The sequence below is a fragment of the Macrobrachium nipponense genome, chromosome 42, assembly GCF_015104395.2.
Source record: "Macrobrachium nipponense isolate FS-2020 chromosome 42, ASM1510439v2, whole genome shotgun sequence".
In the NCBI taxonomy this organism is placed as follows: Eukaryota; Metazoa; Arthropoda; class Malacostraca; order Decapoda; family Palaemonidae; genus Macrobrachium; species Macrobrachium nipponense.
The window spans coordinates 1,441,102-1,454,845 of NC_061103.1; the positions used below are offsets into that span (position 1 = coordinate 1,441,102).

At 35.1% G+C, this 13,744-nt stretch overlaps 1 pseudogene; it reads right to left on the reverse strand.

Moving 5' to 3' along the window:
• Positions 1 to 13,744, reverse strand: part of LOC135212923 (PDF receptor-like) — a 267,896-nt pseudogene that overhangs the window by 85,633 nt on the left and 168,519 nt on the right.

Below are 13,744 nucleotides of genomic sequence, written 5' to 3' on the forward strand. Positions count from 1 at the left end.
AAACACAATACCTTTTAACAAGTTCATCATATAAAGGGCTCTCTCTCTCTCTCTGTCTCTCTCTCTGTCTCTCTCTCTCTCTCTCTCTCTGTCTGTCTCTCTCTCTGTCTGTCTGTCTGTCTGTCTGTCTGTCTGTCTCTCTCTCTCTCTCTCTCTCTCAATACCTCTTCTAAGCGAGCTTACAACGTATAAAAAGATCTCTCCGTCGCTCCTTACGTATAAAAGGATCTGTCTGTCTCTCTACGTATAAAAGGATCTCTCTCTCTCTCTCGCTCTCTCTCTCTCTCTCTCTCTCTCATTACCTTTTAGAAGCAAGCTAATCAATTACAAGTCTCTCAGTCTCTGCTGTCTAGACGCAAATTCAGTATCTAATATTTTTTCTGGGCCTTGCAATTCGGATGGTGTGAATTTTTCCAAATTTACTGTTTACAGCTTTATGTGTAGAAATTTTTAGGAAGGGTCAAAAGTAATAAGCATTATTCATAAATAGTGAGTCTAAAATATCGAACTTTCCAGTGATTCGGAATGCAAAATTTCGAGTTTGGCAAGGTCCTAATTTGGAATGCAAAATTTCGAATTTGTCTAGATACTAATTTGGAATGGAAATTTCAAGTTTGGCAATTACTAATTTGGAATGCAAAATTTGTAATCTGGCTAGATATCTAATTTGGAATGGAAATTTAGAGTTTGGCAAGTACTAATTTGGAATGCAAAATTTCGAATTTGGCAAGTACTAATTTGGAATGCAAAATTTCGAATTTGGCTAGATACTAATTTGGGATGTAAATTTAGAGTTTGGCAAGTATTAATTTGGAATGCAAAATTTCGAATTTGGCAAGTACTAATTTGGAATGCAAATTTTCGAATTTGGCAAGGCAATAATTTGGAATACAAATGTTCGAATTTGGCAAGGCAATAATTTGGAATACAAAATTTAGCATTTGGCAAGGCAATAATTTGGAATGCAAAATTTCGAATTTAGCAAGTACTACTTTGGAATGCAAAATTTCGAATTTGGCAGGATGCTAATTCGGAATGCGAAATTCATATTTGGCAAGATATTAATTTGGAATACAAATTTTCGAATTTGGCTTGGCAATAATTTGGAATGCAAAATTTCGAATTTGGCAAGCTAATGCATCATGATGATTGCAGATCTTTGATATTTACTTGCCACTCGCTCCCCACCCCCTAAAAAAAATATGTGACTCATCCAAAACAACTAAATACTCTCTCTTTATATTTCACTGATATACCTCGAATAGAGTTTTAGTTCACCTTGGTTGGGAGATTTCTAATTAACGCTGATGAATATTCATGAGGAAATATCGCAATCTATTCGGAAGTCCCTGAGCTCCTCTATTACACGCATAATAAAACCAGAATACACAGAAGTACTCACTTAATATGAGAAAATTAAGTCACGCTTTTAAATGTCTCATAAACGCGATATCGTAATTAAATGTTACTCTTTTAAGCTCATAAGGCATCGTTTCCAACAGCTTACACTTGCGTAGATTTGTAATAAGGCTAAATGAAATGTGCAAAAGAATATAAGGTGTTATAAGATCCTCCAACACACTGTACCTATTTCTGAACAATCTACAGCTAACAAACTGTTTTCTGTATCTATTATTTACAGTGTAGACGCCGGCGGGAAGGGCAACCCAGTGCGTGAAAGTATACTGGACCTGAGAGAGAGAGAGAGAGAGAGAGAGAGAGAGAGAGAGATTAGTTTGTTGAGCAGAAGAATTAAGAATAATAACCAAAAAAAGAAAGGGGAACGAAGAACTCGTAACAAGTTAACTAATTATTGGGAGTTTTCTCGCTATATCTCTCTCCCGAGAGAGAGAGAGAGAGAGAGAGAGAGAGAGAGAGAGAGAGAGAGAGAGAATTTGGTAACTAATTATTGGGAGTTTTCGAGACAGAGAGAGAGAGAGAGAGAGAGAGAGAGAGAGAGAGAGAGAGAGAGAGAGAGAGAATTTGGTAACTAATTATTGGGAGTTTTCGAGACAGAGACAGAGAGAGAGAGAGAGAGAGAGAGAGAGAGAGAGAGAGAGAGAGAACTTCAATGAAATGAGTCAAAAACAACAAAGCTATAAGCTGATTTCATTTCTCTTGCTTTTTCAATTCATCGAGTGCTTTCAGCCATAAAGTTTATCCACCAGTTTCATTAGCTGAGCATATGACCGAAAATTTATTCTAAACATTAAAGCAAACTATTACGATTTGATAAACCTTAAATAAATTAATCACCCCTTGCATCACTGGCATTCAAAGTATCCATTTACATATGAAAGGAGTCCAGTTTCGTTTGGAACGCTGGATTTTCCAATTGCTAGTGGCGATTGAATGTAATTAGGATAATAAGGAAATCGAGTGACCTCATCAAAGAGTTTAATCTTTATGAGTTTGGTCATCCTGACTAGCAAAAAAAAAAAAAAAAATGGAATTTAAAGATGCTGCAAGACCCAAACCTATGTGACCACGTGATGACCCCTCAGGCTTGAGAATACAGATACGAGAAGTCAAAAACCCAAAATTGGATTGAATAAACAAACCTCCTACTTCCTGTAAATGTGACTTATAAGATGAATAACCATTTGGAAGACTTCTTTCCTATTTTGAACCTATCTTTAGTACCTAGGACAGGGGTTCTTAACCTTTTGATGACTCCAGACCCCCAATGATTTGCCCAATATCGCTCAAGTCCTATTTGTTGACAAAATACTTAATATACTTAGCTCAATACATACTTTAGGTATAAATAGCTAGGAATAGAACGTACAAAAAATCAAGAGCATTTATAGCTTTATGTAGTTATTCTTTTCCAAATTATTCCCATGTACACATTGACACATTAAAATCAAATATATACAAATATCCAGAGAGTAAGTCTCATTCCCCAAGCATGTGGTTGTCATACCCCCAAGGGGTATGGCTGTTAAGAACCACCCCTGACCTGGGAGATCAAAACTTTGATGGCTTTTCAAAACAAGTTCATTTGTGAATAAATTGCTTCTTGGTGATTGGTAAAAGACATCTTTGCTTGAGGAATGGGAAATCTTCCTTTTCACAAATGGGCATATTAAATCAAACGCAAAACACGGAGGATCGCTGGGAATGGTATAAATAATGGTATACTCGTCAATAACCTCACGCTTAGAGTTATAAGACTCCCGTGCACTATCTGTCAATAATATTCAAAGCCTGAACATTCAGTATGGTTTAAGATTAGTAACTAAACTGATGGTACCAAGACTTGTCCAGTGACGTTAGAACAATCATGGTTTAGAATGAATAGTCGAAATGAATCGAACTGTACCTTAATATACCACACGAAATTCAAATGAGATTAGAGACGAGCTTTTGAAAATTTCTTGAAGAGGAAGGTCATAATAATCAAATGGATTTAGATACATATATATGTATATATTCATATATATATATATATAATATTATATTATAATATATATATATATGTATATGTATATGTATATATATATATATATATATATATTATATATATATATATCATATATGTATATATATATATATATAATATATATATATATATATATATATATATATATATATATATATATATATATATGTGTGTGTGTGTGTGTGTGTGTGTGTGTGGATGTGTGGTGTGTGTGTGTGTGTGTGTGTATCATACTGTGCGCGTACATATGAAAAAGAAGCCGTGTGAATATAACTTATGACTAATGTACGGGAATATCTTGAAAATTTTCTATGGCGTGGTCCGTACTTTTTTAGATAAGATTTGAAATTTAATATGCATCATTTACAGCTACAGTTGCGCAATGCCACCTTTATTCACACAGAGAGAGTTATGTTGCAATGCAACATAGAGTAAGCCAAAGTCGAAAAATTTAAATTGATTTTAGAGAGAGGAGAGTCAAAAAGCAGCTTTAGGTTTTTTTAAGATTTAAATTCGTACCGTCCAATTTTCCATAATATCTGTTTCAGATTTCCAAAGAGCATTAAGGTGGAGAAGGTTATCAAGGACAGAGTTCATTCCACAAAAAAGCAACACATTCGTCGCTGAGACTTGCGACTAAGCTGAATGATGAAGTCGGTTGGGGATTTCCATCGCACCTCTAAATCTCGTGAATAAAAAACATCTAATGTACAGTCAAGCTTTGGTTATACTGCAAGTCATATGTGCTTTCGAACCATATCAGATTCCTGAAAGCACAATAATGAGGCTTTGGAAATGAAAACACGATAATGAGGCTTCGGAGATGAAAACACACTAATGAGGCTTCGGAGATGAAAACGCACTAATGAGGCTTCGGAGATGAAAACACACTAATGAGGCTTGGGAGATGAAAACACACTAATGAGGATTTGGAAATGAAAACACACTAATGAGGCTTTGGAGATGAAAACACACTAATAAGGCTTTGGAGATGAAAACACGGTAATGAGGCTTCGGAGATAAAAGAAATTTCAATTTCTTTGTTAACCTTCAGTCGAATTCTTAGAATCTACGAAAAATAATTAATCAAATGGACTACCTGTCATTATTTATCGCAAGAATGTCAATAGAACGAAGATAACTTGAAATTTATAAAGACTACTTACTTGACTACCTAATAAGAGGACCCAAAACTGGGTAGGTAGGGAACGGGAGGGTAGGGGAGACATCTACCCTCATCCTGAAAACCTGTTTGTCCCACCTCCTGAAAAAAATCTGTTTGTTCGGCCCAAGCGGGGGCGGGGTATGTAGGGAATCAAGAGGGAAGGGTTGACAGCATCAACAGGTTCCAGCGCGTGTAGCAAGCGAAAACAAGTCTGTCGTGAACAATTCCCATCATTCTATTTGCTTTTCTTTCACTGTTGGAAAGACAACATAAACTATATCACTTATTCACTTATTCACTTAAAGGTCAAGCAGATATGCTTAGTTAAAGCGAATTCATACCATTGTAAATAATCACCTCGACTCCATTAAAAGAATTTGTAGATGAATCATAATTAAAAAAATATATGTCTTAACATTTGACTTAAAGACGAATTTATACAAGTTTAAATATGCTTTACGAATACTTTATTAAAGACTAATCAACTTCCTACTGTGAACGAACTTCTTACCCTTGTTAACTTCACACCTTCAGGGCATGAAAAGAGAATACGGAAACTTCTCAACGTAGGCCAATTTAAGGGAAATACAGAAAGAGGAGACCTCACTTATTAATAAAAATAATAATAAATCAAAGAATTAACTCATAAAAATGTATTAAAATGCAAGGAGAATCATATTAGGGTTGTATTATATTTGCACCTTCGCTCGAACTTCTGAAGTTCCAACTGCACGAGTTAAAAAGGAAAGCCACAGCAATTTCCTCAGCGCCAGAGTGGAGGTCAAACTTAGTCCGCATTGTTCGAAGTGAAGAAATTCCTAATGATATTTATTTTCCTGCATCGCAGGAAGTTGAAGTTAGAGCAGCTCCCCGGAGAACTTGGGGCACATGCTCTGAATTCTAGCGTCAGTCATTGTATATACGTTTTATATATATATATATATAGATATATATATATATATATATAATATATAGATATATATATATATATATATATATATACATATATATATAATATATATTATATATATATATATATATATATATATATATATATATATATATATATAATAATGGGACATTTCCCATTATTTATTTGGTAAACGTGTAACTCGAGCGTCAAGGCAAACTAATACACACAGCCCCTCTCTCTCTCTCTCTCTCTCTCTCTCTCTCTCTCTCGGCAACTCCTCTCTCTCTCTCCACCTCTCTCTCTCCACTCTAACAGGTAATGAAAATGAGAATCAATTCAATTAAAACCCCAACGGTAAAATGTCTGAACAGTTATAGTCACACAAATCGTCTCTATATCCATCTGGGACTCTCTGTCGGTCCATTGCCAGAACCGTCTGTTTCAAAGACACAGAACACATCCCATAAGTACACACAAGTTTAACAATCAGAGACTAAAGATTGGATATTACGACAAACATGTCAAATAGATAACAAGCCAGTCTTCGGCTAAAATACTTCAACACTCACCCAAGCAGCCGGAACACTTAAAGCACTATATCATAAAAACTCCCGGTGAGCACCACGGCATCTTGCCTTTCTCTCGAAGACGCCTCTATCAAAATCCCCCATAGACTTGTGTATGATACACTTTTAACAGAAAGAGGCGCACACGCACATACGAACGCACAGTTCGTTAACGCCTCACGATTATTGGCCGCATCCAGTTTCACAAAGGCACTTTGAGAAGAGTTAATAAACTATCGTACATTGACTTGTCTAACTAAGCAGTTTTATCTTACGCCATCCATAGAAACTCATTGTCAGCTTTTCTCGGGTCGTTGCCTCTGCTCTGTTCTTCACATTCCATAGGTTATTGGCAATATATTATTAATCAAGAACCCTAGGCCTAATACTGCTCGGCCACCTCATGCTAGCTCCCACCTAGCAAAATAGCTTATATAATACAAAACACATTGGCCGGCTTAAAATAAAATATAAGTAATAACTGCACGTCTCTGACATTATAAAATAAAGTCTGTTACGCTTTTATCTCCAAATAACACTAGGATTTCTCTCTTCGGATTCTTGAATATCCCTCTTTGCTTGTCTGCGAACTGTAGCAGGCTGTAGGAAGACGGAATGCCTCCCTCATCGTAGAAGACTTCTCACGGCTTCTGCAGATCCCCAAAAGACACGTTGTTGAACTTGAAGACTCTCGTAATCACCATCGTGGAAACTCTTGTAATCACCACGGACAAAACGACCAAGCCAACACTCTCTGGCCACGGGCTGGTGGACGTCTTTGGCTGGCGTTGGGAAATGACTTTTTGGTGTGTTAGTATGTCAGTCAAGTCACTGTTCAATCCAAGAAAATTAACCCAGACATACTACTTCTATCAAACAACGATCTCAAAAGGTCAGAAATACTAACTGAACGTCTCCCAATTAACTCCCTTAATATGACTACTAAATGATAAGTCATTATCGCAACTCTCAAAGGAAAAAAAAAACATCAAGTTCTCCAACTCAATTCTCCAAACTCACACATCAGCACACACACAACTCAGAAATCACAGCAACTCCACGGACTTCTGCACTCACATTTCAAACTCAAATGTTCTCACAAAAAAAAAAAAAAAAAAAAAATCGTAATGAGCCCAAGGAAAAAAAAAAAAGAATCACGAAACACACCCTAACCCAAAATGTTCTCTCAAGCTCTGATATTACAGCAACCCACAAAATCAGTAAAAATCTCCAATGTTTAACAGCAAAAACCCCTTTACTGCTCATACAATTAATCCCAATGAGACTTAATGTCAAACTCCCATTTACGTAAACAACAACCCCGACAAATCACATCTCCCGATAAAAAAAAATGCTATTTAAGCTCAATCCCCAATTACATTTCTCGTAGGAAAAGGAAGAAAAATAAAAATAAAGATAACCACAAGTAGATTTCCCCCAATCACAAAATACATAATACATGTATAATATGCATAACTCCCCGCGTTTTCCCAAGAAATGCTCCATGTAAAGTTACGGAATTTCTCGACATCGCAACTTTATCGACCAACAAGGCCAGAAAGCAAACTCTCACACGTGCGCTTTCGTAAAATGCTATTGTCAACATTTCCAGATATTGCAAAAGCTCTGAGCTATCACCATCAGAGGAAAAGAGTCAGCCCACGGCTCATCACATCGCTTGTCAGCAGAAAAATCCACCTGCGGACGTATGCTCAAACTGCGGCATAAAAAATGTCCAGTCAGACACACAAGTTTGGAAACTCATGATTCTATAGAAAAAGGTCTAGTTAATACATTTCACAAAATTAACTCCAGGATATGACTAATGTGTTCAAAAATTTGTCTCAAAGACGTATTCTCTCAACATGACTTTGCCCAATTATATGCCTCCAAAATAACACACCTGTGAACATAAAAAAAAATGCACACATCTCCATAGGACTCGTAATGCAGCAATGACACTCGCCTCTAAATAGTCATGAAATCAAAGAGAAAGAGCCACAGAAATCTTCTCTTGCTCGAAAAGACAAACTCCATAACCACAAAAAGGGTCCATATATATCTATGTGACACCATATTAATAATAACACCACTCTGGATATAAAAAATATTTCCTCCATTTGGTTAATAACCACTCCCCTTATATTTCTCCAATAGCCACATGTTAATAAAAAAAACCACCACTCCAGGAATAAAGAATATAATCACCTCTATTTCGGCAAATAAAAATATTTACCTCTATTTCCCCAATAACTCCATGTGGAATAAGACAAGGCTCCAAAAAAATATATCTCCAAAAAGGAATATAAAAAAAATGAAATCATATCTCCAAAAAAGATGTGCACTCAAGGCAACTCACAAATATTGCCCCATAATCTCCAAATATGTGTCTCCATTTGCAACAAAGATGACTGCAAAATAATTGAACTAAACATAGCTCATATCACCTTTGGCAAATATCAAAAATGGCCAAAAATATATCTCCAATATATTATATCTCAAATTATAACTCCAAAATAATATATCTCAATTCTCCAGAGAATAACTCAATGTTATAGTCAAAAACTATAAAACTCTCTCCATTTAGCATAATTGCTGAAAAAGGGCAAAAACTCGGCAAATAAAACTGTCTAGAAAATTCTAGAAAAAATCACCAACTCATTATAACAGAATTCGAAATCCACAGTGTCTTAGCCAAGACTTCTCCATATGCACTACGACATAGGCCACTAGAAAACTTAGCCAAGTTTCCTATCTCTCACAAAGTTGTCACAAATACAACAAATGTATTGTGCAAGAAACTCACAATTTCTGGAACACAAATATCCAGAGAAAAAGTGTAGTACCACTACGTATGCATTCAAAACATGCAAGAATTCTCCCGTAAATTTCTCCACAGCATCAAACAGCTGAAACACAAGCACGTTCCCAAACAATGACTCAGAGTCACGAACTGAGATAATAAAAATATTCACACCAACTGGAGAGAAAAAACAAATTCAAATTCACTCATGATGAAAAAAAAACTTGTGTCAGCGATGGCTAACTTCCAAAAAAGGAGAAAAGAAAAATCAACGGCATTGTTAACTATCACCCGTGACTCACTAGATGTCAAGCAATTATCTGCTGAACTCATAAAAAAAGGAAAAAACAAAAATAATGTGTTGTTAGTTCCTCCCAAATTCAAAAAAAATTTCACCACCCTTGATGGCATTAAAACACCCACCTATTAGTATATATAAAAAATAAGTATCAGAAATATCAATATCAGCAAAATCACCAAAATTTGCTATCATCAAAATCACCAGTATCAGTATAAAAAAAAATATCACCAACGTTAATGCTTATCCATTCTCCAAAAATTAAGTACAAAATACACCACAAGTTCAGCAAGATTCAATACACCAAGATTCAGTCAGATTCATCAAGATTCAGCAAAACATATCATTGAATGACTGAAATATTCTCCAAAGTTACAAAAACTCAACAAATAGTTAAGACAAGACTTCTCTCATTAATTCATTGTAATAATTCTCCATGAACAATTATCTGTAATAATTATAAAATAAATATCTCAAATCTCTCGCAAAAACAAAAACAAGTCTCCCGTAATGATAATTATACTTAAGCAACCCTCCCGTGACACGTCTCAAGTATAATAATTATTAATAACAATAATAATAACTCTCCATAGCAACAAATCTCTTCCAAAGATCTCAAGTAAGGGTAAATTCAAAATAGCATACAACAGTAATGCTGAATCTTATGACACACAATTTCTCCAGATGCAACACCATTGCCACATCCACAGACACAACACCAATCATCGGTATTTCAAAGTAATCCCTCCAACACAATAAAAAAAAAATAATAATCTGTGTCTCCCCTTTATATTTGTGTCTCCCAAGGCACAAGGAAAACATACACCCATACAATGCATTTCAATTCTCTTTTTATTTCCTTTTCTCTTCATCCAAGAGGAAAAAAAATCTCTTTTCTAAAAGAAAGACTCTACGGGCATTTCACTTCATCAACTAATCAATCAGCTGATGTCTTAGTATTGGAAATTCATTGTCAAGGGCAAACCCATCCCCCAACACCCCGACACAAAGAAAAAAAAAGGAGTTCACCACCACTGAGAAAAAAAAAAAGGTAAAAAAAAAAAATTTCTCCCTCCCGTTAGAACAACCCCTCAGTCAAGCGACAGAACAGCCCGAGGCAGACCAGTAGTACCCATCTCCCTGCAATCCCCTCTTAGGGAGGCCAGTGGTACCCTTGCATGCACATGCACTATCCCCAGAGGCAGGTCATACTCCCCTCGCAATGCGCCTCTCTGCGCGGTTAGCAGAAATGGGCTGAGCCCGTGAAATTCAGTGGCCGCTCTGTCTAGATATGCTATCTAAGCACAGTTCACATGCACAAACACATCTCTATACACCCTCATATTTTAAACAAAGACGAATACGTCTATCATAAACACGCGCAAATAAAGAAAACACGTCACTTCTGCTACTATGGGCAAAGACAAAATTTTTTTTTGACCTCTTGAACCAACCCCATAACCCTGAAATATTAAAAAAAAAAACATACACAACACTCTTTAACACTCACCACTCCACAATGGGAACAAAAAGAACTCGGAATTCGCGTAATGCACTAATAACAACACCCGCACGGCCATCTCGGGATGCACTCGTCATTACACAAGCAAAAGTCACACTGAGTGTGCCCACTGCTCCTAGGCTGACTCCTTGGGAAAAATGCTGAGTCCAAGAAAATCCTACCCTCTCCCCTTTGCACAGTTAACAGATAGATATTTCTCATTTTTTCTCACCAAGTAACTAACAATTTAACAATTTTCCACAATCCCACAAAGGCTTTGTCGTTCGAAAACTATCGCAAGCCATAACCCCTTTATTTTTAACAGGTCACCTATCTCTTCATTGGCGTTCCCAGGCATAAAAAAAACTTTTATACCACTTTTTAACCGCTCGCCACCAAAACCTGTAATGGGGACATTTCCCATTATTTATTTGGTAAACGTGTAACTCGAGCGTCAAGGCAAACTAATACACACAGCCCCTCTCTCTTTCTCTCTCTCTCTCTCTCGGCAACTCCTCTCTCTCTCTCCACCTCTCTCTCTCCACTCTAACAGGTAATGAAAATGAGAGAGTTGCCTTACAAAAGATACCTTTATTAACAATGAATAAATAAGGAATCAATTCAATTAAAACCCCAACGGTAAAATGTCTGAACAGTTATAGTCACACCAATCATCTCTATATCCATCTGGGACTCTCTGTCGGTCCATTGCCAGAACCGTCTGTTTCAAAGACACAGAACACATCCCATAAGTACACACAAGTTAAACAATCAGAGACTAAAGATTGGATATTACGACAAACATGTCAAATAGATAACAAGCCAGTCTTCGGCTAAAATACTTCAACACTCACCCAAGCAGCCGGAACACTTAAAGCACTATATCATAAAAACTCCCGGTGAGCACCACGGCATCTTGCCTTTCTCTCGAAGACGCCTCTATCAAAATCCCCCATAGACTTGTGTATGATACACTTTTAACAGAAAGAGGCGCACACGCACATACGAACGCACAGTTCGTTAACGCCTCACGATTACTGGCCGCATCCAGTTTCACAAAGGCACTTTGAGAAGAGTTAATAAACTATCGTACATTGACTTGTCTAACTAAGCAGTTTTATCTTACGCCATCCATAGAAACTCATTGTCAGCTTTTCTCGGGTCGTTGCCTCTGCTCTGTTCTTCACATTCCATAGGTTATTGGCAATATATTATTAATCAAGAACCCTAGGCCTAGGATATATATATATATATATATATATATATATATATATATATATATATATATATATATATATATATATATATATATATATATATATATATATATATGATATATATATATAGTATATGTATATATATATATATATATCATATATAATATATATATATATATATAGTATATATATATATATATATATATATATATATATATTATATATATATATATATATATATATATATGTATATATATATATATATATATATATATATATATATATATATATATATATATATATATATATATATATATATATATATATATATATATATATATATATATATATATATATATATATATATAATATATATATATATATATATATATATATATATATATATATATATATTTACATAGAGAGAGAGAGGGAGAATACAAGCATATTTTCTTCGTCTGATACACTCGTTACATTAAAGATAGGTTCTCAAGCTTAATGCCGGGCAAACTCTCTCTCTCTCTCTCCTAAGATATGTCAAAACTATGAAATATATGGTAAATGTGCATACTTAGATGGATATGGGGATGATTGCAGAGATCTGCATCCAAAAATATGTAAAAACCTAAAAGAAGGAAAAGGATGTAAGTTCGACAAAAAAATGCAAATATATGCACCCTGTAGCCATGAATCATAATCAAATAAATAACCAACCAAGTAATAAATCCAAAATAGAAAGAAACAAATAAAGAGAGAAATCAGAATATCAGGTAAAAGAGAAAAGCAAACCACCAATGAGATATGCAGAGGTGTCAGCAAAAATTTCAAAGCATCAGCTCCGAAATTCTACTCAAGAGATAATAACTGTATTTATTATGCCAAGAGGATATTGCAGAAACGGAGAAAATTGCAGACTTCAGACACAAAATTAATAATTATGATGAAGGAAGATCAAATATTATGGAAAAAGTTGGATTTTTTAATGTCAGAATTTCTGGAAATGAAAAAAAGAACAACATACCAGAACAGGAAAGAGACATGGGAAAATCCTTATTACTACCAGTATTAAATGAAGGAGAAAAACACGCAAACCATCATAGTGATGAATGCGCAGGCTTTAGTTACGAGTAACTCAAAAAGAAAATAGAGTACTTAGAAGAACTAACCCAAAATGAAAAGAAAAATAGATATAATGAATATAAGTGAAACCATGGTATCCCAAGAGACTGGGAATGATGATCAAATAAAAGGGTTCCAAACTTATATATCAGATAGAAAAAAATAGGAATCAAGGGGGAACCGCAATATATGGGAAAGAGCAAAAAACAAGGAAAAATATATGAGAAATATAGTAACTCAGAATGTGAACAATAATAGCGGTAGAATTTGAATCTGAAAAATGATGAACATAGTAATATATAGACCTCCTAATACTAAAGAGTTTGACTTAATAATTGAAAAATTGGATGATATATGTAGAAATCACAAGGACTGAGGGCTATTCTCCTATCTGGTGACTTCAACTTTCCTTTCGTAGAATGGAAGAACGAATAGGAGATTGTGGTTGTCTTATACATATAAAAAAGAGAGTAATAGTAGTGCAGAAGATAAGAGGCAATTTGAAAGCTATTAGATATGCTACTAGAATACAACATTCAACAAATAAATCACCTGCCAACAAGAAAGGAAAATACTTTAGACCTAGTATTTGTGAACGAGATGAATTATGTTAAAGAAATAATAGTTTATAATGCGAGTATTTCAGACCATAATGTCATAGAATTAACAGTTCATTCCAAAGCAAGTGAAAATAGAGATAAGCAAGAAATGAAAAGT